The sequence below is a fragment of the Saimiri boliviensis genome, chromosome 2 (assembly GCF_048565385.1).
Source record: "Saimiri boliviensis isolate mSaiBol1 chromosome 2, mSaiBol1.pri, whole genome shotgun sequence".
NCBI classification, from domain to species: Eukaryota; Metazoa; Chordata; class Mammalia; order Primates; family Cebidae; genus Saimiri; species Saimiri boliviensis.
Window position 1 is genome coordinate 201,757,231 of NC_133450.1, and position 25,176 is coordinate 201,782,406.

The 25,176-nt window shown below is 43.5% G+C and overlaps 1 pseudogene; it reads left to right on the forward strand.

The window, feature by feature from the left end:
• Window positions 1-22,623: 22,623 nt before the first annotated feature.
• On the forward strand, window positions 22,624-22,962 carry LOC101032063 (ATP synthase F(0) complex subunit f, mitochondrial pseudogene; annotated as a pseudogene).
• The last annotated feature ends 2,214 nt before the right edge of the window (window positions 22,963-25,176 follow it).

Sequence of the window (25,176 nt, forward strand, 5' to 3'; positions counted from 1 at the left end):
TACCCGGGGAATGTAAAGGTAGGAGGCTGCTGAAGCAGTGGGTTGCAGCAGAAAAGAGATGATCCCTCTGGGATTAGCCAAGGCACAGAGTGTGTGTGTCCTGTGGACAAGAGGCGGACCAGGCAGGAGAAAGAGTGGGCCAGGACCCTTATCATTCTTGCTCAAGTGTTCTGCCTGGCAGAATATTAGGACATGCTTGAGAAAGTCTGTGTGTAGTATGCTGCAGAAAAACCAGCAGTGGCTGGAGGAAGAGGATGCATTACCCACACCAGCAGTGCTGCAAAGAGGAGCCACCAGAGAATCCACAGAAGAACCAAGGAAGATTCAGCGTTGAGTATTAGCCAGCCCCAGGGAAAGTATATCCACTGTAGGACAGGACCATCCAAGTAAGAACTTTCTGATCTCTTTTTGCTCTACCCTCCAAAGTCTCCAACTCCGGAGCGGCTGAAACCATAGCTAATGAAAACATAAGAAAGAGAAAAAAGCTGACCATAACTTCTTCCCCAATGTGGTCACCTACCGCTATAGGCTCAAGCTTGAGGGGTTTAAGATGGGGGAGTTGGATGCAGAAGAGCCATGACCTCTTCATATTAAAAATATATGTATATTTTTAACCAGCCTCTACATTGGGTATACACCATGACCTTTTATGATGACATAAGTATTAATAAAGTGAACTGGACATTAATTTCTGGAACAACATTGCGTTTTCCTAAAGTAGACCATGGAACTTTCTGATACATGAGAATGACAAGAAAAATCATGGTGCCTGCCAGAGTTTTTACCCAATGGCAAAGAAAACCACTACCACCGAATGTTAAAGGGACATTCAGAGACAAAGATAAAGCTGCACCCAGGTTGCATCCCTGGAGCTGTGCTTCTTTGCAATACCCATCATGGTCGTAGAAGAGGCCTTTCAGAATTATCATAGCCAAAGACAAACTTTTTTTTTTTTTTTTTTTTTTTTTTTTTTGAGACAGAGTTTCGCTCGTTACCCAGGCTGGAGTGAAATGGCGCAATCTCGGCTCACCGCAACCTCCGCCTCCTGGGTTCAAGCAATTCTCCTGCCTCAGCCTCCTGAGTAGCTGGGATTACAGGCACGTGCCACCATGCCCAGCTAATTTTTTTTGTACTTTTAGTAGAGACAGGGTTTCACCATGTTGACCAGGATGGTCTCGATCTCTTGACCTCGTGATCCACCCGCCTTGGCCTCCCAAATTGCTGGGATTACAGGCATGAACCATCATGCCCGGCTCCGCCAAAGACAAACTCTTGACATCCATTCCCCTAGACCTGCTCTTCCCCATCTCATTAAACAGGAACTCCGTCCTTTTTTTTTTTTTTGAGGCAGAGTTTTGCTCGTTACCCAGGCTGGAGTGCAATGGCGCGATCTCGGCTCACCGCAACCTCCGCCTCCTGGGTTCAGGCAATTCTCCTGCCTCAGCCTCCTGAGTAGCTGGGATCACAGGCACACGCCACCATGCCCAGATAATTTTTTTTTTTTGTATTTTTAGTAGAGATGGGGTTTCACCCTATTGACCAGGATGGTCTCGATCTCTTGACCTCATGATCCACCTGCCTCGGCCTCCCAAAGTGCTGGGATTACAGGCTTGAGCCACTGCGCCCAGCCGGAACTCCATCCTTTCACTTGGTCAGGCCAAAATCCTGAAAGTCATCTTGAATCCTTGAACCTCTTCCTTTTACATCCAAGAGCCAAACTATCAGCAAATCCTATAAGGTCTACTTTCAAAAGTAATTCTGAATATAACCCCTTTTGACCACCATCTGATCTAAGCCACAGTTGTGTCTCCTCTGGATTATTGCTGCAACCCCAAAAGAGGTCTCCCTTCTTCTACCTTGCCATTCTATGGTCTGCTCTCAGCACGGCAGCCCACACAACCCTTGTACAGCAAAATCCTTCCATGCCTTCACTTTTAATTTAGACTAAAAGCCAGCATCTTTAGGATGCCTACGTGATCTAGCCCCTAATCCTTTTCCAGCCTCATCTCCTACCGCTTCCTCCATGCTGGCCCTGAGCTGGCTACTCTGGGATCCTGCTTTCCCTCTAACATGCTCAGTGCTCTTCCATGTCAAGCCCTTCGCACATGTTGTTCCTTCTGCCTGGAATTCTCTTCTGCTTTTAGATTTCTGCTCAATGATCACCTTATTAGAGAAGCCTCCATGCCAAATGTAAATAGCAATTCCAACCCACCTCTTCCTCCACTCCCTCCTGAACTCTCTCTCTTCTTCCTCACTATGGTTAGACCCATGTTACTTAAAGCCACCTGAAATACTAAATATTTACTTACTTTTTTATTGTCTGCCTCCTCCTACCAGGGTGTCAGCTCTCCAAGTCTAGGATTTTGCTTTGTCCACTGTTGTAAGCTCTCAACATTGTTTGAGTGAATGGATAATAATTTATATTAAAATACTCATAAGGGCTCTTAAGCGCCAATCATTAAAAAAAAAAAAAAAAAAAAAAAAAAAAAAAAAACTTCCACCGTCTCTTGTAGTATTTGGAAACACATTTTGAAGTGGAGAGGAGCCAGGCACTCTCAGCCTCTTCCAGACTCCTTTCTGGCCTACCCTCCCCCATTCGTATCTTTCAACAGGAACATCCCAACTCCCACACTGGGAGACTTTCCAAGATAGATGGGGGCGGAGGGAGCCCAGGGGGTCTCTTCTTGGCAATTGCGGCTACACATCAGAACTTGACTCTGACACACGCAGGCACCAGGGCCAGATCCTGGGCTCCCCAGGCCTCTGTTCTGACCGCCAGACAAGAATGTCTGTCTCTGTTAATTTGACTTAAGCTCTGTTTAATTACTAACTTGGTAGTTTCTGTACTCTGCTTAGCTGCTTGTCAAGTATGTGGCACTTTTGATAATTTAAGGGTTGGAATTTAGTCTATTTTTGCAATTGAAAATCAGCCTGGAGCCAGAGTTTCCCTTTTATTCAGAAAAACGAAACAGACGGAACATCAAAGGCGGTCATCCTGTAATTTTGTCTTTTCTGATACATTAAAAGCAGGCCTTGCACACTGGCTGCTTGGTGTCATTGGAAACTTCTATTGGGCCTGCAAACGTGGAGTGTAGTGCTTTCATATCATTAGTTTTTATCTGTGTCCGGCTTTTTAAGAGAAGTTACTCAGCAATGTCAGATGGCCACACCCAGAGGCAGCATAGAGGATGCCCAAAAAATATGGGGACTGGGAGCAGGAGCCTGGGTTCCAGGACTGGCTCGCAAGCTCCGGGTTCCATTACTCCAGTGCTTACCTAAGATAATTTTAACTGCATTTATATATTCTACAGCATTTGTTCATTCAAATCAACATTTGGTATCCCATAGATATTGGAGCAGACTCCACAAGCAAGGAGATCGGGTTCCTATTCTCAGAAAGCACTCATTCTAGTAAGACGACAGATGGGGAAAGAGACCAACTCTGTCTACATGTTGTAACCAAGGTGTACAGAAAGTAAACCAGGAGCATGGGAATAAGAGTCGGTCTACTTGAAGCATGGGTGGTATTCACCAGGAATCATAGTGTATTCAGGACAGAGGACAGCCTGCACAAAACAAGACACTTTAGTGTAGGCTGTGATGGGGAAGAGAGGAGGGTGGAGGCAGGGGACTGTGAGGAAAGGATGAGGGTGTAAAAGTGAAGAAAGTGAAGCTTGGCCTGTTAAGGTCAGATATTCTGGAAAAACAGTCACTTGGTTAAACGGGCATGATGGAAATAATAGCTAATAATTATTAAGCTCTTTTTGCTACTATTTGAGTACTTTCCACTTAAATCTATGAGGTTCAGAGATGGCATATTATAATACTTGCCCAAGATTGATTCAGCTGGAAGAGGTGAAGATGGGAATTTGAAGACAGTCTGCAGACCACAGAGCCCAGCCCTTAGCCATCACAGTGTCTTGCCAGGGCTTTGGAAAATATTCAGTGAACTGATGGATCTGAAAGTACTCTGCCAACTGTGAAGTGCTGCCCAAAAGTAGCCACTGGTGTTTATTAGTTTTATTACAAAGATCTCCAAAACAGGAGATCTTTCCTCTTCCTTGATATTTGACAGTGAAACTCTGAGCATTTTTTCCCAGATTCAGAATAGCAAGCAAGAAAGGCTATGAGATTGTTACATGGACATATTATGCAAACAAACAAACAAAAGGCTATGAGACAGAAATCACTCTGGATGAAAGGAAAGGAAGTCTGGCTTTCATGAGTCACACCGAGACACAGAATAAACGATAAAGTCAGGGCAGGCCGCCCTTGTGAAAGCTTAGCTTGTACTGGCACCTGCTGGTGCCCACAGTAGCTGTGCCAGCTTTACTTTACAGCTTGACTTTCAACCAGGAATTATCCCTTGGAGGGTAAATGTCCCAGGGAAGTTGTATGTGTGAAGGGATTGGGGCAGAGAGGATTGAAGCTTTTCTTCCTTTCTTAGTCACGAGGCTGCTCTGTATCTTTGGAAAAACCTCCAGTCTAAAATTCACTAGTAATAAATTACTGAGCACCTTTTGTGGACATGCATGGCACTGAAGGCCTCACTCAGCTCCCCTCAAGAATAGTACCCCAACTCCACCTCCGCAAGACACAGACAGCTAGAAGAGGTTGCTTGATTTGACCAAGATCACACAACTACTAAGTGGCAGCCCTAATTTAGGCCAAAATTCAATTTAATTCATACTCTTTTTACAGCACCAGGTTATTTCCAAAGACTTAAGTTCAAAGTCTAATTTTTTCATTTGCTATGTATGAGATCTTAGCCCTACCAATTCACCACTGAGAGTTTCGTCTTGGTTGATTGATCCCCTTATCTTATTCCAGAAGAGGTTGAACGTGGCTACGTTATTCAAATCCTTTTCTGCAATATAGGGAGAAACCCCTCCCACGGTGTTTGTAATGGTCCTAAAAAAGAGGTTGGATATAAAAGTATAAACAATACAATTACCTTTAAAACCTGAAGACCTGCTACCCCATAAAATGCTTATTCGAACTTCTTGGCTCCAAATGGAAATAAGAATACTAAGGTACTCCCTGAAATGGCTCCTAAACTTGTCAGCTGGCATTTGCACCTGGAAAAATCTCTTAACCCCAAGTGTGTTCAATGAAAGATCTAGAAAACTTAGTTTCCAGAACTCAGTTCAAATTTTTAAAACATAACATACACAGTTGAACTACACAAAATTGCCAATATGTGACTATTCCAATTTACCAAAAATAAATAAGTAAGCACAGCACATTGAAGGGATTCAATGTAATTGAATGCAGCCTTCAAAAGACAGTGCGTTTATCACTGTAAAGTCATTGGACAAGCCCCCTCCAGGCCAAATATCAGCAGGCAGGCACAAGAGTCACCTGGGTGATTGTTTAATATGCAAGTTCCTAGGCCCACCCCAGAAACGAGGATTCAGGACTGGAGTGGGGCAGGGTCGTTCAGGAATGTGCCTGTGCAAAAGGCATCCCAGGTATCCCAATGCAGAGAGGTGGTGCACCTGGCTCTGGAGCACTAAGGGGCAGGAGACTACTCCCAGGTCATCAGAAGACAGCATCCCAGGATGCTGCACTCTCAAAGGACATCCAGCCTGCAGTGGGCAGGCCAGTGTGAGGATTTATGCTGCACGAGTGGGCAAGATCCTGGAGAAAGAGTTCCAAACCTCATTTCCGTAACTTGCTCGCTGTGAGAAGTCTTTGGAGTACTCAACTTTTTTAATGATCCAACCCTGCTTTTTGTTGTTTCATTTTGTTTATTTTGTTTTGTTGCTTGAAATTACTTATTAATTACTGTGACGGGACCTGGACCATTTCTGAATAGCTGCTTTGGGATGATGTGTTCAGTCCCCATCCCTATACCCTCCAATACAGAATTACTGCAGCACTACTTGTTGGTTTAGAGACTATTTATAAGCAAGGCCCATCTTCCACATCGCAGATCCAAACCAAAGCCTCGTTATTTCCACTGTTTGTTTTGCTGCAGAATGGTAACATTTACATGGAAATGGGTCTTTTTCTCTATCCTGTAATTTGGATTGTTTAGTTTTCCTTTTTGGACTTCTTTGATGCTGTTGAAGAAAGAAGTCCGCAGGAATCTGGAAAAAGGAAGAGTGAGCTGCTGGGGGCTGAGTGGGCGGCAATACTGTTTGCTTTCCTGCGCGCTCCCCCGTGTCACTACCTCAACTAGCTGGACTAAGCTATCTCCTTCCTGTTTCTGCTTTTCTCCACCCTGCAGCTGGGCCAAAACATGTCAGCACTTAGGGCTGAGGTCCACCTTTACCACTGACTCAATAAGAAACCTGCACCAATTCTCCCCCAGCAGCTTTGCTTCCCATGTGAACAGGGAATGTGCCTAACCAGATGATCTCTAAATTCCATTACCTTCCTAAGCCCTTTGGGCTTCCCTTTTCTATACCCTTCTCCTTTCTATCTCGGATGAAATAAAAAAGTTGCAGATGTAACAAACAGAAAACAAACAGTAAATGATAGATTTCTATATAACCATATCAAGCACTAAGCACTCCCCTTGGGAACTGGAACAAGCCAAGAATTCCCACTCTCACCACACTTATTCAACATAGTACTGGAAGTTCTGGCCAGACGAGTCAGGCAAGAGAATGATATAAAAGGCATCCACATAGAAATAGAGGAAGTCAAACTATCTGTTTGCAGATGACATGATTTTATACCTAGAAACACCATAGTCTCGGCCCAAAAGCTCCTAGATCTAAACAACCTCAGCAAAGTTTCAGAATATAAAATCAATGTAAAAAAAAAAAAATAGTAGCATGACTACACCCCAATAACATCCAAATTGAATGCCAAATCATGAACACAATTCCATTCAAAATAGCCACATACAGCTAGGCACAGTAGCTCACGCTTGTAATCCCAGCACTTTGGGAGGCCAAGGTGGGCAGATCACCTGAGATCAGGAGTTTGAGACCAGCCTGGCCAGCCTGGTGAAATTCTGTCTTTAATGAAAATACAAAAATTAGCTGGGTGTGGTGGCAGGCTGAGGCAGGAAAATCACTTGAACCTGGAAAGCAGAGGTTACAGTGAGCTGAGATCATGCCACTGTACTCCAGCCTGGGTGACAGAGCAAGACTCCATCTCAAACTTAAAAGAAAAAAAAAAAAAATAGCCACACATATACCGCTAGGAAGTGAATGAGGGAAGTGAAAGGTCTCTACAATAAGAATTACTAAACACTGCTGAAAGAAGTCAGATGACACAAAAGGAAAAATATTCCACGCTTATGGATAGAATCAACAGTGTTAAAATGGCTATAGTTCCCAAAGAAATGTACAGATTCAATGCTATTTCTATCAAACTATCAATGACATTCTCCACAGAATTTTTAGAAAACTATTCTGAAATTCATACGGAACCAAAGAAGAGCCCAAAAAGCCAAAGCAATACTAAGCTAAAAGAACAAAGCTGGAGGCATCCCATTACCAGACTTCAAGCTATATTACAAGTCTACAGTAACCAAAAAAACATGGTACTGGCACAAAAACTGACACATAGTATGGGGATTCAGTCAGTCTGGTGGGAGACATTTTAGTTATAGAGAATATACCCAAACCCTTTCGGAAGACCTAAAGGTTTTTATTGTAATACTTGGCTGAAGGCAGCCTTGTCCCCTTAGTTCAGTAAATTAGAGTAGAAACAAAGTAATGTGGGGAGTTTACCTAACTAACTTGTTTACTCATGTGGTCCTATAAACTAACCCTTATGCATTCAGGATGGCTCTCTCTGTGGGAGGTCGACCAGGGATATTATCCCACTAATGGTGTTTGCTTTAGGCCTGAGAACCTGGCTTTTAATCTTCACCCTGTAATGGTGTTGACTCTAAGCCCTTGTCATTTAATGTATGCTAAATAAAGGCCAGCAAGGCCAGTATTTCATGGCTGGAAGTTTCTATTTCTTTACAGCACTCTCCTCAAGCGTCTGTAAGTGGCCATGGACACCCCAGCCCACTTGCTCACTGTATTCTGTGTCTGAGTGAATTTATTCATCAGTCATTGAGTCAAGGTCTGCAGGACAGAACCCCACAGGTGGTGACCCTGACAACACAGACTAATAGAACAGACTAGAGAGCCCAGAAATAAAGCTGTATACAGACCATCTGATCTTTGACAAAAGCAACCAAAACAAGCAATGGGGAAAGGATTCCCTATTCAATAAATGGTACTGGGATAACTGGCTAGCCATATGAGGAAGAATGAAACTGGACCCCTTCCTTATGCCATATACAAAAATCAACTCAAGATGGATAAATACTTAAATGTAACACCTAAAACTATAAATGCCCTTGGAAAAAAAAAAACACTAGGAAATACCATTCTAGACATAGGCCCTAGAAAAGATTTCATGACAAAGATGCCAAAAGCAATTGCAACAAAAACAAAAATCACAAGTGGGACCTAATTAAACTAAAGAGCTTGTGCACAGCAAAAGAAACTATCAACAGAGTAAATAGACAACCCACAGAAGAATATATTCGCAAAATACACATCTGACAAAGGTCTTATAGCCAGAATTTTGAAGGAATTTAAACAAATTATCAAGCAAAAAACAAATAATCCCATTTAAAAGTAGGCAAAGGACAAAAAGAGATACTTTTAAAAAGATGACATATACATGGCCAAAAAGCATATGAAAAAGTGTTCATCATCACTAATCATTAGAGAAATGCAAATCAAAACCACAATGAGATGTCATCTCACACCAGTCAGAATGGCTATTACAGCCATTTTTTGAAAAAAAAAATCAAAAAATTACTGATGTTTGTAAGGTTGTGGAGAAAAAGAAACATTTAAATACAGCTGGCAGGAATGTAAATTTATTCAGCCACTATGGAAAGCAGTTTGGAGATTTCTCAAAGAACAGAGAACATTTGACCCAGTAATACCATTATTGGGTATACAACCAAAGAAATATACATTGTTCTACCATAAAGACAGACAGACACACACACACACACACACACACACACACACACACGTGTATGTTCATCACAATTTATTCACAATAGCAAAGACATGGAATCAACAGATGCCCATCAACGGGTGACTGGATACAGAGAATGTGATATATATATATATACCATCATATACTACGCAGACACAAAAAATAACGAGTGGATGGCTCATGCCTATAATTATGGCACTTTGGGAGGCCAAAGTGAGTGGATCACAAGATCAGGAGATCAAGACCATCCTGGCCAACATGGTGAAGCCTTGTCTCTACTAAAAATACAAAAATTAGGTGTGGCAGCACATACCTGTAGTCCCAGCTATTCGGGAGGCTGAAGCAGGAGAATTGCTTGAACCCAGGAGGCAGAGGCTGTAGTGAGCTGAGATTGTGCCTCTACACTCCAGCCTGGGTGACAGAGACTCCATCTCAAAACAAAAATAAAAAATAAAATAATGAGATAATGTCCTTTGCAACAATATGGATGAAGCTGGAAGCCATTATCCTAAGTGATGGTGCGAGCTGTCAGTGGATCTATTATTCTGGAGTCTGGAGGAAGGTGTCTGTCTTCTCACAGCTCCACCAGGCAATGCCCCAGTGGGGACTTTGTGTTGGGGCTCCTACCCCACATTTGCCTTCCACGCTGCCCTAGCAGAGGTTCTTCATGAGGGTTCCAACCCTGCAGCACACCTGCCTGGACATCCAGGCATTTTCATAAATCCTCTGAAATCCAGGTAGAGGTTCCTGAACCTCAGTTCTTTACTTCTGTCTGCCCATGGGCTCAACACCACATGGAAGTTGCCAAGGCTTGGGGCTTGCAACTTCTGAGGCATGGCCCAAGCTGTACCTTGTCCTCTAGCCACAGCTGGGACACAGGGCACCAAGTCTTGAGATTGCACAAAGAAGCAAGGCCCTGTGCCCAGCCCACAAAACCATTTTCTCCTCCTAGGCCTCCAGGCCTGTGTGAGGCAGCTGCCATGAAGGTCCCTGACATGCCCTGGAAACATTTTCTCCATTGTCTTGGTGATTAACATTTGGCTCCTTGTTACTTAATGCAAATTTTTGCAGCCAGCTTGAATTTCTCCTCAGAAAAAGGAGTTTTCTTTTCTATTGCATTGTCAAGCTGCAAATTTTTCAGACTTTTATCCTTTGCTTCCTCTGAAACACTTTGCCTAGAAATTTCTTCTGCCAAATACGCTAAATCATCTCTCCGATATTCAAAGATCCACAGATTTCTAGGGCAGGGGCAAAATGCCACCAGTCTTTTTGCAATATTAACAGTAACCTTTACTCCAGTTCCCGACTAGTTCCTCATCTCCATCTGAGACCACATCAGCCTGGACTTTATTGTCCATATCACTATCAGGATTTTGGCCAAAGCTATTCCACAAATCTCTAGGAAGTTCTAAACTTTCCACATCTTGTTTTTGGAGCCCTCCAGGTCTCTAGGAAGTTCTAAACTTTCCCACATTTTCCTGTCTTCTTCTGAACCCCCAAACTGTTGCAATCTCTGGATGTTACCCAGTTCCAAAGTCACTTCCACAGCACCCCACAACCTGGTACCAATTTACTGTATTAGTCTGTTCTCATGCTGCTAATAAAGACATACCTGAGACTGTATAATTTATAAAGGAAAGAGGTTCAATTGACTCAGTTTCATATTGCTGTGGAGGCCTCATGGTGAAAGGCAAAGGAAGACAAATCACAACAACAACTATGCCAATAATTTCAACAACTTGGATAAAATGAGTAAAATCCTTGGAAAACAAAACAAACAAAAAAAACACAGCCTCTGACCTGAAGGAGCTTCCAGTCTGGGGAATGTAGTAGACTTTGAAAACACCAGTATTTATCTGCCTAAGCAACTCCAGATGGAGAAATCTTAATGAATAGCACTGAACAAAATAGGGGTTTCTTGATTACTGGGGTACAAAAATGTGGAGCAGACTTCATTTGGGAGGGAACAGTGTGAGTCAAGGATTTTAACCTAAGGCCATGTTGGTTTTAGGTAGGTTGTTCTGACAGCAGCGAGGGGAAAGAATCTAAGGACAAAACTGAAGAAACAGATTAGTTAGGAGGCTACTGCATGGTTTGGTAACAGATGAGGGTCTGAACTACCATGGTGACGATAAGAACTCAGGAGAATAAAACTTGAGAACTATTTAGCAGTTCATATTGGCAAAAAGGGATATGGTGCCCAGGGTTGAGACTGAATAAAGAGCTCTGGGAGAGGTGGGATAGAAGCAGAGAGGACCTTCCATCTATTGGTTGAAAAGATGAGAAAGCTGGTAGTTGGGTTAAAAGAAGGTTATGTGAAAGACTAGGAGAGATAGGGTAAGGAGGACTCCCATGGCAGAGGAGATGAGGCCATTACAGGAGTGGAAAAATAGATGACCGAGAATGTGGGAGCCAATTATACAGTCTCTCGTGACAGAGGCAGCGAATAATAGGGGTGGAAGGAGTGGCCAAAAAGTGGGACCAATTGTGAAAAGCAGGGTGCAATGAGAAGAAACCAGCCTAGGCAGGAGCAGAGGCAGAGACAATCCTGGGCAGAGAGGCTGATAATAGGTATGGATAGAAAGGGCTCAGAGGAAGAGTCTGGAAGCCAGTTCAAGAAAGGTTAGGCACCGGAGCCAGGACCCACAGGGGACACAGAGGGAGCAGCAGCTTTCACAGCTTCCCCAAAACACAAGATCACCCACCACAGTCATGCTTCCACAGCTCTCTCTGTATGGATCATGACCCACAGTTAGCAAAACTGTTAATCAAGGAGTTTGCCCAAGTGGCTACAAGAGGCTGCAAGCTTCATCCAGAAACAGAGTAGGAACCACCGGGTCTGGCAGGGGTTGGGCACTGGAAGCGTGCTGCGTGCCAGCCCCTCCCATTCTCTCCCATCGTAGACTCTGTAACACTGCCTTCTGACTCGCTCAACCCCAGGGCTTGCTTTCAGGTTGTGTTCTTTAGGGATTCCTTCTTCAGGAGCAACCCCAGGCTGTACCGGGGTCCTGAAATGGCATAGCCCATGCCAGGAAGAGGGAAACAGAAAAGAAGAGAGTAATAACCTCCAGAAAAGATCCCATGCCACCACAGCTTTTTTGCTGGAAAGTTCCACAAGTTGATAAAGCAGGAAACTGGGCTACATGTTAGGAAAGTGAAAATCCAATTCACCTAAGAATATGAGATTTTGCTATGCCATTCATCAGACTGGGAAAATAGATGCAGATAAAGCCAGCCGTAAAATTAGCAGAAGATTCTATTTCTCTTCCAAGGAAAAACTGCAGCTGTGAAACCACCTAATAACACTTAGTAGCCTGACTACTATTTTGGTACTAAGAAATCTAGTTTTCTAAAATCCTAGTTTATCAGAAACTTTGTTTTTGAAATCATTTCATTAAAAACAACGCATCCCACTCTTGGCTGCAATATCTAATTCGCTTTGACACAGAGGAGCAGCCTTGATTTTCAACCCAGGAACAGATTCTGTTAAGGGGCTTTTGGACCTAACATTCCATATCCTGATTTTTTTTTTTTTTTTCCTGAAATCTATTCTTTCATTGATTTTATTGATTTATTCTTTTTTTTTTTTTAATTGCATTTTAGGTTTTAGGGTACATGTGAAGAACATGCAAGATTGTTGCATAGGTACACACATGGCAGTATTCTTTCATTGATTTTATTGATTTATTCTTTTTTTTTTTAATTGCATTTTAGGTTTTAGGGTACATGTGAAGAACATGCAAGACTGTTGCATAGGTACACACATGGCAGTATGATTTGCTGCCTTCCTCCCCTTCACCTATATCTGGCATTTCTCCCCATGCTATCTCTCCCCACCCCCCAATCCCTCCACCATTTCCCCTCAACAGACCCCAGTGTGTAGTGCTCCCCTCCCTGATTTGTTTCTAAGGAAGAGAGACCTTGTGTCTGCTTTGCGATTCAGACCTGATGTTGTCCCTTTGCACACAGCCCTGCTTTGCTGTCACCTTCCAAAATACCATTTCATCTCACCTAAATGCCACCCTTCCCCAAAACCTTATCACAACTTTACCCTTTCTTGATGACATAGTCCATGGTTCTTTTGGTGTGTGATCTCTCTTGTTGCAATGAGCCAATAAGTCTTTGTCAGACTAAAGGTTTGTTCCTGGTGGACTGAGGCTAGCTGGGTGAAGACATTAAGATCCCTTTGAGATTTGGCCAAGACCCCCCCAATACCAGGATTGGCCTCCTTGACTCGGTAATAATGCGCACATCTGCAACTCCCTGCATCAAGTTCAAGTCCTCTCTACCTTTAATTGTGTGGTTTTGCACTGAATTTAGGCTCTGCTTATTTCTTTGGCTGTTCAGTATGTTTATTACTTATTTCCTGAAATTCTTGGTTTCCAATCAGACTTTGGTGTCTCTTGGTGAAATCTGACTTTGAACACCGTCTCCTGCCTTCTGTGTGTCCTCCATCTTCTGTTCATGTAAGAGAACTTGCCCTAGGCTTCCCTGGGAGTGAGAAATTGGCTTTGGGAAAGATCTCTCCACCCAGCCTGTGCCAGGTGGCTAATTTCTCAGGTCGGCAAGTAGAGGAGGTTTAACCTCGGGGTTGAGGGTAGGACACACAGGTCATGTTTTACCTTTGATCAACAGTCAAGCAATTTCTCATGGGCTTGCCTGCTAAGCTTGTGCTGCCTTCTCACAGGACTTCTCCAAGGATGAATCAGAACCATAGTGGACACTTACAGAACTTTGACATGAACAAGGATGCTCATTTGACAAGTACCCGAGGCAAAAAGGCCAAAGAGACCCTCAAGAGGAGATTATATATCTGGTCTGTCTAGAAGAAAGAGATCACTGTGATTAATGTAGGAGATTTCCCCTCCATCCCCATTCTTTGAGGATTAATAAGCACTGGCTTTTAATTGTATGTTTTGATTAAATTGTCAAGGGCTGGAGTTACTGTTTAAACTGGCTGTAATGACGTTCTCTTTTCTGTCTAGGTATATATGAAAAAAGGGGTCCCTGTATCTAAACTTTCTCCCTTCTTCTTATGGAAAGAAAAAATAACCTCTTATAGTAATAACTTCATATTGTTCTACTCCTCTCCCTTCTCCTCACTTGGGAAATTTTAAAGATTAACCACTCAGAAAAAAAAATCATTGTTATTATGGTACACACCAGGTAGTCAAAAATGTCATTACAAAGTTAAACTTCCTTTGGCATTAAAAAAATAAATACATATCCTCCAGCCTAGGTGACAGAGATGACGATATCTCAAAAAAAAAAAAATATATATATATATATATAGGGAGACAAACATGACTGGTGTTCTCTACTCAGGGAAATAATTAAAAAGTATACGAATGTATTTTAAAATGAACAGGCTTTGTTACCACAGTTATGAGAGAAAACATCTTAGTTTCAACATAAAAGCGTTTAAATGATTTTTAAATTTAACATCTGTCTTATGAATACACAGTTCATAAAAAGTATATCTTTTTTTCTTTTTTAGACAGTCTTTCACTGTCCCTGGGGCTGGAGTGCAATGGCATGATCTCGGCTCACTGCAACCTCCACCTCCCGGGTTCAAGTGATTCTCCTGTCTCAGCCTCCTGAGTAGCTGGGATTACAGGTGCCCACCACCACACTCAGGTAATTTGTTGTATTTTTAGTAGAGACATGGTTTCACTATGTTGGCCAGGCTGGTCTTGAACTCCTGACCTTGTGATCCACTCACTTTGGCCTCCCAAAGTGCTGGGATTACAGGCATGAGCCACCGCACCCAGTCTATAAAAAAAATTTTAGGCCGGGCGCGGTGGCTCAAGCCTGTAATCCCAGCACTTTGGGAGGCCGAGGCGGGTGGATCACAAGGTCAAGAGATCGAGACCACCCTGGTCAACATGGTGAAACCCTGTCTCTACTAAAAATACAAAAATTAGCTGGGCATGGTGGTGTGTGCCTGTAATCCCAGCTACTCAGGAGGCTGAGGCAGGAGAATTGCTTGAACCCAGGAGGCGGAGGTTGCGGTGAGCCGAGATCGCGCCATTGCACTCCAGCCTGGGTAACAAGAGCGAAACTCCGTCTCCAAAAAAAAAAAAAAAAAAAAAAAAAAATTTAAGGTATCCTGTAATATTTCTGATAAATAAATTTTGGACAAATTGGAATGAGTTAATTATGTTGATCAGGACAGCTCAATGTCCATATTTCCCTCATTATATAAAATAATGCTAAAACAATATTCTAGTTTATGTAAGACTGATACAGTCTTATAAATGTTAATATTTATAACTTTGTAGTTTATTATGTAATATTTATAACTTCAAGATTTAAACTCCTCAAGGTTTACACTTTTGGAATTTTCTATACAGGTTTTATGGGACAGGAAAAGGATCATTGTTGGAACAAATTTTTTAAGCTTACAAAATATAAAATTGCGTTTAAGTGAAATCATAGCATAGATGTCTTTTAAAATGGTTTTGATCTTGTAATATTCTTACAATACTACAAATCATGAAAATCTATGTTTCAGTTAAAATTGTAATTTCCAAATATTAGTTAAAATTTTATAATCTTGGAAAATGTTAGCTTACTCGATATATAATATTTGGATTCCTGAGTAGTTTCTAACCTAAAAAATTACAAAACATATATATTGTTTTAATTTATTGTTACTTATATACATTATATAACACTATAGATTAATCGAATTTGTAATTGCCTGTAGATGATATGTTCATTCTGCTGCCTAAAAATATAAAAGATAATATAAAATGTGAACTTATGAAAACAGCTAAGTTTGACAAAGCAAACAAAAACAAAGCAGGGAAAGAACACCCTATTCAACAAATGGTGCTGGAATATGTAGAGCCACATGTAGAAGAACGAAACTGCATCCCCATCTCCCACTTCATGCAAAAGCCACATGTAGAAGAACGAAACTGCATCCCCATCTCCCACTTTATGCAAAAATCAACTCAAGATGGATTAAGAATGTAAATCTAAGACCTGAAATCATAAAAATTCTAGAAAGTTAACATTGGAAAGACCCTCCTAGACACTGACTTAGGCAAAGACTTCATGACCAAGAGCCCAAAAGCAAATGCAACAAAAAACAAAGATAAATAGATGGAACTTAAACTAAAAAGCTTCTGAACAGCAAAAGAAACAGCAAAGGAAACAGACAACTCAGAGTGGGAGAAAATGTTTGCAATCTGTACTTCTGACGAGGGACTAATACCCAGAATCTATAAGGAACTCAAACAAATCAGCAAGGAAAAAAAAAAAAATCTCATCCAAAAGTGGGCTAAGCACATGAATAGAAAATTCTCAAAAGATATACAAATGGCCAAGAAACAGATGAAAAAACACTCAACATCACTAATTATCAGGGAAATGCATATCAAAACCATAATGTGATACCACCTTACTCCTGCAAGAATGGCCATAAACAAAAAATTGAAAATAATAGATCAGGCGTCCCCAAACTACGGCCCGCGGGCTGCATGCAGCTCCTGAGGCCATTTATCCAGCCCCCCGCCGCACTTCAGGAAGGGGCACCTCTTTCATTGGTGGTCAGTGAGAGGAGCACAGTATGTGGCAGCCCTCCAGCGGTCTGAGGGACAGTGAACTGGCCCCCTGTGTAAAAAGTCTGGGGACGCCTGAGAGGTTGAGGGCCGAGATCAAGATGGCACCTCAGAGGAGCGGTGCAAACCCTGGGACTCCAAGGCAGCCATGTCTTCCTCAGGCTCCCAGACAGCAGACAGCCAGCTTCTGTGGCCGCTGCACTGCACAGCTTATGGTGGCGATTCTGAAAAAGCTATTTCCACAAATTGTCTATGGCAAGGAGCTTGTCCGGGGGGCTGCAGTAGTCAGGAGGAACAAACAAAAACCAAAGGAGCTGGGTGGGGGCTTGGCAGAGCAGGAAGCATGCCACCTTCTCCCACCTGCCAGCTTTGCAACAGTCCGCCTGCTCATCGCCCCGAGGCTTTCCTCCACGTTCCTTTCCCTTCGGGTTTCCCTCCCACAGGCTTCAGTGGGCCCTGACACTGCACAGCCATCCTAGAAAGAGGGGAAGGAGCTGTATGACCTGTGCCTCGGGAAAGCTTATCCTCTGCTACCTCAGGTCCTTTCAGGCAGCCTCTCCAACTTGAGGAACCAAGAGCCTGGGCTGCCTGTGGGGAAGAGATGAACAAAGTGATATCGTGAGGAGGCTGAGTCGAATGATCCTGGGAGGCTCTTAAAAGACAGGACTCAAAGTATCAAGATGAGCAATGAATGGGAAATGGTCCCTGACAATCGCAGGAAGGCCTTTCATAGACCGTATCTCACGTGAGCCTCTGAACAGCTTGTGAGCGATGGAGGCCAGGTCTTACCTCGGAGGCGGTACCTGAACCTTGGGGAGGTCAAGCAGCTTGCTGAAAATCAGGACCTGGAAGTTCTGCCTCCAAAAGCAATAGTGGTTCCAACGTATCTCACACCACCTGACCTGGTGTGGGACAAGAGTGAGTGGCTGGGATCCAGTTCTCACCATCCTCTCCCTCCAGGCAAGCTGCAGACACTCATTACTCATAGATCATCTGATGTTCTATCTTGAATAAACAGAGCTCTGTGATCCATCCTGTTATTCACTTTAAAGTAGATGAATATCTTTTTTTTTTCTTCTTTGAAATTTTCAAGAAGGGTTTCTGTATGTCACGCTCAGTGGCCTTTTTCAGTCCCTACCCTCTTTTCTCATGAAGGGCACAGATTCCCAGAACTGCAGGAGAACGTGTTCTCCATCACAGGGGACTCCGCCCTGATGACAGAGCTTGGGCCCCAGCACCTGACTGGAGGCTTTCACAGGCTCAGAGTATATTTCTCCCTATCGGCCCTAACACAAGGGGATGCCTTGACCCAGAGACCCTAAGATGGGACTGTGGCCCATGACTAAGAGTTGAGGGACTCTGTTCTCCAGCAGGATCCCTGAACTCTGTTAATAATCCAATCCATGGCCAGTGAATCACCGGGAACAGGGTTTTATCCTGGAGCTCTCTGTCACACCCAGAGAGAGGATCTGTGGGCTTCAGATAAAAACCCCAGTTCTCACTCCTACCTCTACTCTGTTCCCCTTGATGATACTCTAGTCTTTCCTGGAAGTGTCCATGCCAGGTGGCTCTCTGTGCCAACATAACTGATTTAGAAAACTGGGAAGGGGAACAGGAAAAGGTTGTACTCTGCTGGAAGTTGGCCTTAAGGTTCCCTTGCCAGAGTGATGTGTCTGTGTTTTCTAAGTGTTGCTTACAAACACACATACACACACACATTTTGAGACAGAGTCTCACTCTGTCACCCAGGCTGGAGTACAGTGGTGTGATCTTGGCTCACTGCAATTTCCACCTCCCAGGTTCAAACGATTCTCCTGTCTCAGCCTCCTGAGTAGCCGGGATTACAGGCATGTACCACCACGCCAGGTAATTTTTGTATTTTTGGTAGAGATGGGGTTTCACCACATTGGGGTTTCTCCCAACCTCCAGTGATCCACCCGCCCCAACCCCCAAGAATGCTGGGATTATAGGCATGAGACACTGAGCCCAGCCTAAGTGTTGGTTATGTTTTGATTCCTCTGTAAATAGTAGAGGAACAGCAACAGAAGCCTCTCAATACACAAAGGATGGATGGAACTAGTGCCCCGAGGCTCACTGAGATGCACCTGAGCAGAGATGATCTGACAGCTGCCTCCAACAACTGAGCAGAGAATGTGTGCTCTGGACCAGAGGTCTGGGCTGATGTCACGGAGATAGAGAACAGTCTAAGTATTCTGTGGGGTGACAGAGGGCCCTTAGAGAGGAAAGGGAACTCACAATCCCTCCCCAACAGCCTCCAGCCGAGCAGATCTTGCCACCCTTCCTAGGCCATCTAAATCCTTCCACCCTCTCTGGACCTTACTATTTTCCAATTCTACTCTTTCATCAATCATAAATAAACTGCAGTGCTACTTTCTCTTTATGCCACCTACAACCCAGATGTTAGCTGGGTTGTCCTTTACCCTCTCGGTCATCTCAGCTTTGACTCTATCAATTACGTAGTATTTGAAAGTTGGAAGTTCTCCCAGGAATTTTTGCTGATTCCCAGGGATTTTGCACTCTCAGGATTCTCTTCTCAGCTTCCCACCTTTCATGGACCCAGATATAGGACACAACCCCACCTTCACATTCACTCAGAAGAGTCTGCTTATACATAAAAGCATTAGTAAGCATTGCAGCCTTTACAAAAGATACAAGGGTGATGATGAGGGCCAGGGAAGAAGACTAACAACTTTAAAATCCCTAACTGCAGAATTGAGGGCTGAATTCCTTCCTTACCTGGCTGGGCATGGGGCTCAATCCTAACACTTTGGGAGGCCAAGGCAGCCAGATCACTTGAGCCCAGGAGTTTGAGACCAGCCCGAGCAACATGATGAAACCTCATCTCTGGAAAAAATACCAAGTGAAAAAAAAAAACTGCGGCAGGAAGATCACCTGAGCCCAGGGAGGTTCAGGATGCAGCAAGCCATGATGGCGCCACTGCACTCCAGCCTGAGTGACAGAGTGAGACCCTGTCTCAAAAAATATAAAATAAAATACTTCCTTACAACCTTGGTCTGGCATCCAATCCCCTCCCACCCACATGATGACACTTTGCCAGAACTAGCAGCAAAACCGTCAAGAATAAGGGAAAGGTTCTGTTCACATTGCTACTAGAACTGGCCAGGCACGGTCCCAGGACTTTGGGAGACTGAGGTGAGTGGATCACCTGAGGTCAGGAGTTCTAGATCAGCCTGACCAACTTGGTGAAGCCCGGTCTCTACTAAATACAAAAAATTAGCTGGGTATGGTGGCAGGCACCTGTAATTCCAGCTACTGGGGAGGCTGAGGCAGGAGAATCACTTGAACCCAGGAGGCGGAGGTTGCAGTGAATGGAGACTGCACCACTGCACTCCAGCCTGGGTGATAGTACAAGACTCCATCTCAAAGAAAAAAAAAAACAATTGTTACTGGAATATCATTTTTTATAGGTTCTTTTAAGTGAACAGAAAAATGTTTTATGAGTTCATATTAATATGTCCTATACAAATTTAACATTACAGAGAATTTACTTTTATTTGCATCTCTTTTCTCTCCTAATCAAAACCTTGAATCTTAATAATATTAACATTCTTTTCATTATTGTTTTAATAAGAGATGAGATTTCAATGTTGCCCAGGCTAGTCTCAAACTCGTGGGCTCAAGTGATCCATTTGCCTTGGCCTCCCAAAGTTCTGGGATTACAGACATGAGCCACCGTGCCCAGCTGATATTCTTTTTTTATCCTAATTATACATGAAATACTTTCAAAATTATAATACAAATATTGCTTCTAATAATCAAACTACTGAGGGAAGTTTAAAATTATTTGCAATTCTTTTCTTAGAATATTTTCACCAAGAATATATACAAGAGAAACGTGTTCCAAAGTCACTTAGAATAATTCTTTTCTCTGTGTGATTATGTAACCAATTTGATAAAGAATTATTAATTTCAGTTTATTTTCCATTTTAGGGTTAACTTTATTTTCCTTATTGATTTTTTTTTTTTTGGAAAACTGTCAAACATTTTTTACATGGTTCAAAAGTCAAAAGTAAATAAGTTATATTTAGAGAAGTCTCACTTCCAACCCTGTCATTTGATGCTAAAAGTGGTCCATAAAAACATCATGGGGATTAGTCTAGATCAGGCGTCCCCAAACTATGGCCTGCAGCCTGCATGCGGCCCCCTGAGGCCATTTATCCGGCCCCCCGCCGCACTTCAGGAAGGGGCACCTCTTTCATTGGTGGTCAGTGAGGAACACAGTATGTGGCAGCCCTCCAATGGTCTGAGGGACAGTGAACTGGCCCCCTGTGTAAAAAGTTTGGGGATGCCTGGTCTAGATCTTACCTTTTCTCTGAAGATGTGGAGGAATGTGAGGAACAGAGGAGAGCAGCAGCTCATAGAAAGACACAGTTCAAGTCCCATTTTCTGTTGGAACTGGGCATTTCCCAGACTTTTTGACACTTGGTTTCTTCATGTGGAAATGAAAATAGTACCTGCCTCCTAGAAATAATCTCCAGATTAAATGAGATAATATGTGAAGCATTCCCACTTCACCATTATTTTGGTAAGCAAAGTTTGTAAGATTCCATGTGTTAAAATCTCTTTCTGTTTACAGTATTCAGAATGGATTCTGTTTCTTGAACCAAATGCTTATGGATATGATACAAAGCAGACTTATACCAGCTCTTGTGTTTCCAGATCATTCCTTTACTTTCCACATTCCTAATGCAATCTAGTCTCCTAGCAATTGGACTAGGTAGTCAAGCTTCTGCTTGCCTTTTGAAATTACTTCCCTGCCTCATTCTTTAAGATTCTTTCCATTTTAAACTTTGTCTGCAGGAAGTACCTGTGGTCTATAGGATAACATAATTCCCTAGATGGAAGCAAGCAAGCTTGTGGACCACAACTGGACTGCAATAAATGTACCGTATAGAACACAAACTTTTCTAAGTCCACCGTAGTGAATGACAGATTTTCTTAGACAAAAATCATATCAGCATCAATCAGTTCAGGCAGACTGCTTTGTTCATTTCTATTTGAAATGAGCTCAATCAAGTTAGGCATTCGGTTGAACTGTAGGGGAGGTGGCAATCTGAGGCCTGGTATGCAGCAAACTTGAGGTCAGGCAGGCCAGAGGCATAGGCAGAAAGGGCAGGGGGTGTCTGGTCACTGGAGGATCAGAATCTCTACTATGACTCTATTTCCTTGCTCCTTAGACCTGGACCCGAGGCTAAAAGTGAATACAGTCTGGACATGACAAGCCTGGACATGTGTCACTATGAATCACATTGATTTTGTGGAAAAGCATGATCTGAGTCCCAAGCAACAGGAATATAAATGAATTGTCAAATCCCTGGTCACTTATAATTGGGTGCTGAAATTACAGCTTCCTGACAATATGAAACAGTCAAGACATTTTCATTTATGAAGTCAGAGTAAAGGATACGTTACTATATCCAAATACCTCAAAAATAGCTTAAAGGAGATAGAGGTTTGTTCCTGTCACTAACAGCGCTGAGGTCCAAGTGATGCTTTTTCTACATGCAGTCACTGATGAACCCAGGTTCCTTCCATCCTATTGCCATCACCGAGGCCATCATTCTTGTCTGCGTAGTTAGCGCTAGGCCACAGGCACATTCATGTTCAGCTCAAGGGAAGAGGTCAGAGGGAGCTGCTCCAGGACAAGGAGCTTCTTGACATTGAAGATGACTCAGAAGCTGCATTTAGCACTTCCATGCACCCTCCCTGGCCTGAACCAGTCACATGGCCATACATAGCTGCAAGGGAGCTAGCAATGTAGTCTCCAACTGGGCAGCAACATGTCCAGCTAAAACTTCGTTACTGTTGAAGAAAGGGAATATTTTCCTAGACAACTATTCGTGTCTGCCACGGTCTTCATCCTGCTTCACCTATCTCCTTCTTGGTCTAGCTGTGAGGCTTTGCCATTCGCTAATTTGGGCCTTAGCTGGGGGAAGCCTCCTGTGTGTTGTCAGACCTCCTGGAGAGGGCCAATTAGCCATTCAAACTTCTTAACACTGAAAGAAAAGCTGGGGCCCACAGCAGACACCAGGACTCTAAGATGGCATCAGTTATACCAGTGAAGAAGAAGAAACTCCTGGATGTCAAAGTAGGGGAGCTGAGCTGCCAAGGTGGATACTGATGTGGGATTTCACCCCTAGTGGCATTGCTGGAGCATTTCAAAGAGGTTACTACTGGTACTACAACAAGCCTATCAATGTGAAGAAAGGATGTCTCAGGGGTTTCCATGGTGCTGGCAGCTCACATGCTCGTCAGCTACTGCCTTTCCTACAAGGAACGCAAGCACGAGCGCTCTGCAAGTCTCACCGAAGAGGGGCCTGCAGGGACGGCACCCTCCACCCTCCCAGCCACGACCTCCTTCTCACGCTCCTGTCCTTGAGGGACACTGTCGTTGCTGAATTCTTTGATATCCTAAGGGGAATTAACCTCCAAATAAAAACTGACTGGTTAAAAAAGAAAAGAAAATCTGGGGCCCAAAGAGGATCCCTGGGAGCCTGGGCCAGGGCCAGAGCTCTCCACAGAGCATGTATCTGGCTGTTTTCGAAAAAGATGGTTTTGATGCATGGCGCGTTCTTCCGCAGTATTGTGAGAGATGCTGGCGTGGCTGTTGCTGGAGGCGATTCATACCTGCTCTTTGCAGAGGGCATAACATTGTTCCTGCAAAAGGAATGCTCATGCCAGGTCACTGGCACCCGCAGACAAGTCTGCTCCTCTTTACAAGATTCTTAAAGGATTAAAGAGCACACAGTGCAAAGACTTCAGATGTGCCGAGTTGCACGTAGCTCAACTAGAGGCTTCAATAATGTGGAGAGAGCGCAGGACCAGAAACTGGAAAATGTTACAGTGGTCTCAGCTCCTCCATTTGTCAGATGTGTGGCCTTGGGCATCTCACTTCCCAACCATGGGCCTCTATTTTCTCAACTAAAAAAGCTGACTAAATTGGGTTTATTACTATGTTTACACTCCTACAGATTATTTCTAAAACTCTCATCCTGTTCCAATTTCCTACTTGTTTACTGTGATATAACATAAATAAATCAATCTTTGCATCTGTAATCCCAGCACTTTGGGAGGCCGAGGCAGGTAAATCACCTGAGGTCAGGAGTTCGAGACCAGCTTAATCAACATGGAGAAACAATGTCTCTACTAGAAATACAAAAAATTAGCCAGGCATGGTGGCACATGCCTGTAATCCCAGCTACTCGGGAGGCTGAGGCAAGAGAATCACTTGAACCTGGGAGGCAGAGGTTACGGTTAGCCAAGATCACACCACTGCACTCCAGCCTGGGCGACAGAGGGAGACTCCATCTCAATCCATCAATCTTTGGCCTTTGTCCCTGGCTCCTGGCACACAGCTCCTAAAACCCTTGGAATCTTTGGAGTGATAGGAGTTTCTTCTGTATGCTGATGAAAGACTGCTGGTGGGGTCTCCTAGGTAGCTTCAGGATGAGAGCTGCTTGCCAGAAAGACTAAGCCATGACTGGTGGTTTGGAAATTTCAGCCTTCCCTTTCTACCTTCAGACCTCCAGGGAAAGGAGAGGAGCGAGACTGAGCTAATCACCAACAACCATTGATTTAATCCATCACGCCTAGGTAATGAGGTATGCATAAAAACCCTGAAGTGATGGGGTTTGGAGAGCTTGAGTTGGGGAACACACAGGCGCTGGAAGGGTGGTATACTCCAAAAGGGCAGGGAGGCTCCGCACCCCGTCCCTGTACCTTGCCCTCTACATCTCTCCCGTTTGGGTGTTCTTGAGTTGTATCCTATATAATAAACCAGTAACAGTAAATAAAGTCCCATCCTGATATGAGTCATTAAGCAAATTATCAAATCCAAAGAGGGGGGCCACAGGAACACCCAATTTACAGGGGGTTGGTCAGAAGTGCAGGTGGAAACCTGGGACTTGTAACTAGCCTCTGAAGTGGGGTGAGGAGAGCACAATCACCTGGTGACCACTGAACAGGCTGGAGAGACAAACTCCTCATCTGAGGAGTTTAGAATCAAACAAAGACCACCTGGTGACTACCAAACAGCCCATCCACAAGCAAAACTCCTAATCTGGAGAAATGAGAAGTAACTAGACTTCCCTATTATCTAAAGCAGGCCCTGGTACCAGGTCTTTCCCCACCCCCAAAATGTGTAAGTAACTAGAATTACTATACGTCTCCGGAATGCTATGCTGAAACTTATTGTGCAAGCCTTGCTGACATCAAGGCACAAAATTGTCTACAAATGTAATCATTTATCATGACCTATGTGGCTAAGATGGTCCAAATTACCCTCAAGCTCCTGCCGTAAGGTCCATAAATGCTCCTAAGGAAAAATCCACTGTGGCACACTCAGTCCTCTCACTGAGGCACCCCATTGCACTCTTTTTATAAATTGTAATTTTTTATTATTTATTTTTGAGATGGAGTCTTGCTCTGTGGCCCAGGCTAGAGTGCAATGCCATGATCTCACCTCACTGTAACCTCTGCCTCCTGGGTTAAAGCGATTCTCATCCAGGTAATTTTTGTGTTTTTCGTAGTCAGGGTTTCACCACATTGGCCAGGCTGGTCTTGAACTCCTGACCTCAAGTAATCCACCCACCCT